The sequence below is a fragment of the Microtus ochrogaster genome, chromosome X (assembly GCF_000317375.1).
Source record: "Microtus ochrogaster isolate Prairie Vole_2 chromosome X, MicOch1.0, whole genome shotgun sequence".
Classification (NCBI taxonomy): domain Eukaryota; kingdom Metazoa; phylum Chordata; class Mammalia; order Rodentia; family Cricetidae; genus Microtus; species Microtus ochrogaster.
Genome location: NC_022026.1, coordinates 1,242,450 through 1,247,735, shown reverse-complemented (window position 1 = coordinate 1,247,735; position 5,286 = coordinate 1,242,450).

The window sequence follows — 5,286 nt, the reverse complement described above, 5'->3', positions numbered from 1 at the left end:
GGATTGTTCCTTAAATGCAATATAATAACTATATACACAGTGCTTACATTGTATGTCATAGTTTAAGTAATCTGCAGATAATTCAAGTGTGGCTGGGAATGGTGTCACATAACTATAATCACAACTGTTAGGCAGCTGAGGTGTGTAACATAAGGGCCTGCTTTGTTGAGGGTTTCTGTCCTCCCACCAGGTCCCACAGCCAGCAAGCCCCAAAGAAATCACACAGAGAGGTCTATATTTGGTTGTAAACTGATTGGCCCATTAGCTCAGGCTTCTTATTACCTCTTATAACTTATGTTAACCCATTATTCTTATCTATGTTAGCCACATGGCTCAGTATCTTTTTCAGTGGGGTAGGTCACATCCTGCTTCTTCCATGGTCTGGGCAGGACTACAGAGGAAAGGGCTTCCTTCTTCCCAGAATTCTCCTCTTCTTTTTGACCCCCTCTACTTCCTGTCTAGTTGTCCCACCTATACTTCCTGCCTGGCTACTGACCAATCAGCATTTATTTAAAATATAATTGACAGAATACAGAATTGTCCCACACCAGAGGTGGGAGACTGTTTTGAGCTCAGAAGTTGAAGAATAGCCTAGGCAACATAGCAAGACTCCATTTCAGTGAATGGATGACTTGATTCATTTAATTATACTGATGGCATGCATAGATTATGAACAATTAGTATTTTATTATACATAAAGTACTTGGTCATAAGCAGATTTTTGGAAGCCATGTGAGAGATGCTACTAATCTTTAAACCTGAACTGTCTCCTCGAAGCTCATGTTTCAGATACTTCATTCCTACCCATGATAGTGACACTATTTTGGGAGACTATGGAAATTTTGGGAGGTGGCACATAGCTGGTAGAAATAGGTCACTGAGAGAGGCCTTTGAAATTTTACACAGGTCCAGGTTTCTGTCACATTCTGGTTACTATGCTACTATAATGTGTATAGCCTCTGCCAGACACATTCATTACTAAGGACGGGCTGCATTGCAGTGCCTTCCCTGCCATGATGGACCAAAATACTCTTATACCATAAGTCAAATAAATCTGTCCTCCCTTAGAATGTTTTTTGTCAGTCAGTAACAGTGATGAAAAACTAGTACAGGGGTACTAGAACTAGTCACCAACACTGAGGGGTGACTACAGAATGTCAACTATTTGGAGTGTTGAAGTAGATCATGTAGAGTATTTATCAATACATAGCAAAAGCTCAAAAACTTGTCTAGTAATAGTTGTACTTATATTTCTTTAACAACAACCACCGCTTAAGATTTATTTTCCTTAGAATCTCTCTCACTAGGTAACTCCCAGATTCAGCTAAATCCACACTCAACCAACCTCTTGGCAGCTAGTAGATATAGAGCCATATGGTTATATTGACAGTTGTTCATTTTCCATCCTCAAATATCATTTTTGTGTCTGCTTTCCCATGAAGCCCTTCTTTTCCCCAAGGGATGGAGGAGCGTTTACTGTGGGATTAAGAGCACAGACTTTCAGCTTGTCTCGACTTGGATCCTAGCTCTGTCACATGCTGTCTAAATTTACACATTGTTTTTTAATCCCTGTGCTACAGTTTTCCTACCTGTAAAGACATCAGCATTTTCCTACCTCACAAACTGGAAATAGAAAATGAATTAATACACAAATACCTGAAACAGCATATAGAGCATAAATAAATACACAATGTATTTCTATTATTATTATTCTTAGAGATCATCAACTATCATTTGATATTATTACCATGACTAAAATTCTGTCTATAAACATCTTCTCTTCCCTAAATCAGGATTTTCTACCTCAGGGCTCTTGTGATATGGTATTTGCATCTTCACTAACTGCTTACAATAGGGGGCATGAGTATAAAATGGTAAATAAAAGCCGTATATTTCTCAAAGTGATCACAAAATGTTATCAGTAAAGGGACACTTGCTTTCTCCTTATTACTGCAAAGATGTTCAAAAATTTTAGATTTTAAAACACAAACAAATATACCCAGAAATTTGAGCTAATGTTTTTATTTAAATCTATTGAATTTATTAAAATAAGATTTTTATTTTGTTTTTATACTTTTCCATTTTGCAGAACATAGAGAGACAATACATAAATAAACATCCAGTCACCCTTCACATCTCAACTTGCACATCATTCAAGTAAGTCTTTGTTGCTCTTTCTTTTAATCCAAGCCTTCCTTGTAGTTATGTTCATCATGACACTAGGCTACGACAGTCATATTGTTGCTGGTGAGTCTTCTTGATTCATCAATCACACATACTGTGCGGACCTCATTGCCTTGGACCTAAACATATATAGTAGATAAATAATAAATATTTTGTGTCTATTATTACAACTGTGAATTTCCTAAAACAAATTTGATGGGATTTATCCTTTACAATCAAGAACTGTAGTATTATATAGGATCATGATACAAATTTGAATGCAATGTCATGGAAGAAAGTAATCAGAATATGCTATCTACACAGTGACTGTACACGTTTTACCTGGAAATCAAGTCTTAATTAAACCTAGAGAGGGGTAGAGAGATCACTCAGATGTCACAAACTACATATGCTCTTGCAAAAGTCCTACTTTTGACTTCCAGGATCCACATCCGCTAGCTGACAGCCACCTGTAATCCAGTTCCATAGAATCTGACACCCTCTTCTGGCCTCCATATAGGTACATACACTTAAGCATGCACCACTCCCACACACATAATTTAAAATAAAATTAATCTTTAATAAAACAACAATAAAGATGAGGAAAATAGAGAAGAAGAGGGAGAGACGTGAGGTAAAAGAGCATTGACAGTTCCTACACAAAATTATGCTATGATTCTATGGAGTATATTTGACTATAGATTTCACAGATCAAAAATCAAGGTGATAGAAGTTAAATTATTCAAAGATCACACAGAAAATAAAGTAACAACATTTAAAAACAGGTCAGTCTGATCCGTGTATGTGTGTGTGTGTGTGGTTTTAATTATCCAGTATTGACATCCAGGAAATAGATTCTAGTTAAGTGAATATGGAAGCAAATTATAAAAGATATCTTGGGATTGGATACTCTATGGAATGACATGGGAGATGAGTGAACACTCTACCTAGGCACCATGGTATGCCGACTATTCCCACTAATAGAACCCTCATCCAGAATTGGGGACCTTGAGTACCAGCCTCAGTACTCCCTCAGGGCTCATAATAGGATGTCTATGGCAAGTGAAGATCTGAAGGTAAAAAAAAAATAACTCAAGCACATTACCTCTGCAGGTTCTTTATTTTTCAGGCAAGGAGAAAAAGTGAAGTGAATGGGGCACAAAGAAGAAGAATAAGAAAAAGAGTAAGGGGTGATCCCACAACGTTTCGAGTTTTTACAGACATAGTTGGAAAATTCCATAAGTGAAGACAATGAAAATATATGTATCAAAATCACACAAAGGGCAGCAAGGACCTGATAAAGGAGCACTTTGGAACAGGTGACACCATCCAGGAAAGAGCCAGCATCCAAGGGGAAATACCTGACATTTCAAACCATTAGATAAAGTTACTAAACACCCCTGAACCTGGACTTCACACACACCCAAACCTGTCTGTCTGGTAAACGCAGGGCATGCTACCTTCCTGCTCAGTCCCTCTCTTCTACATAAATTTCTATGTGGTCTGTTAGCAAGTAATTTTGTGGGATTGACTCCAAACAAATTTGACTGTTAGAAGAAAGAGTGAATGTTATTGTTCCAAGTTATCTATGTTATCTCTCATGGTGTGGGGGAATAGAAAGGTCATTCCCTCGTCCATGCAGGAGAAATTACACTGCAGATGTATTTTGTGAATGAATCCCATTTTGAAAGGAGAATCATGGCCTCACACGGTTTTTACAAATATGGCAGCAACTTTTTGAAAAGACAAGTGTTCCCGCAGCTCTGCAAAATGGGTTGCTCCATGTGGACATTTATATATACTGTAATGGCTTAAATAAAATAATGCTGTTCCCCCAGTGGCTGCAGTGGGCAGCAGGCTATGAGACCACAGAAACAAAGGCAGCCAGGTCCCAGGCAGGGAACCTCATGGCGGGTGAGAGACCAAGGTGGATTGGCTACCATGCAGAGTGAGGTTGAATATTTGTTTAGTGGTTTATGGAGGGGAAAGGGGAAGGGGAGAAGGGAGAAGAGCAGAGAGGTACAGAGAGAGAGAGAGAGAGAGAGAGAGAGAGAGAGAGAGAGAGAGAGAGAAAGGGACTCAGGGACTCTGGCTGGAAGATGATCTGCTTGGCTGAGGGGGGGGGGGAGTGGGCAGGGCATGTCTCTTAAAGGGACAGGACAGACCATTACATATACACTTCCTGTGGTTCTGCCTATTGGTCTGTCAGCTGTACATTTACTGTATAGTCTTGTGGGCTCCAAAAAATCTTATTCCTTGAACATATAATATACATCTTAAATCTTAGAAAATGTAAGAAATTCGAAGTAGATTAGTTTGGATAATTACAGTAAAATTTTTGTAGTCACACACTGTAACAAATTCCCACAAACTGAGTGGCTTTTAACCATGGGAATATATTCTTCCAGTCTAGGGGCTGGAACAAGGCTGCATTCCCTGTGTAGCTCTAGGAAAACTAATCCCTTCCCCTTTTCAGCTTCCAGCGGCTTCAGTAACCCTTGATTAATAGCTATACTACTCTAATCCCTGCCTGTACAACACGATGCTTCCTTGTCTGTTGCCGTCTTTCTCTTTGTCTATCTGAAACCTCCATCTATTTCTTTTCTAAGATACATGTCATTGGACGTAGAACCCATGCAGATATTACAGATGTTTCTTCACCTCCAGATCCCTAATTACACTTCCGAAGCACTTTTTTCTAAACAACAAAACAGCCACACATATCTTTGAGAGACAATAGTTAAATCCACTACAGGTTCTTACCAGTGGAAAGGCTTTCGTAGATGACAGTAGAGCAGTGAGAAACAGATGCAAGATGAAGATGGGGGCATCAAGTCAAATAATGTAGCTGGAAGAATCAAGAAAATTGATTCTCCCCTAAAACCTGCTAATTAAGCGCAATTCTCAGAGCACCTTGGTTTTGAGTCTGGAGAAACTTTTTCTAGATTTCTGATCTTTAGAACTGCAAGCTAACTTTGTCTTGTTTTAAGGTCTTGTGTTTGAGAGAATTTGTTATAGCCATAATAGAAAATCTGGACAGTCAACAGAGAAAATGAAGCAGACATTTGGACCACATCATGTGTAGAGGCCAGAGTCAGGAGGGCAGGTTATAGAGTAGAAGAA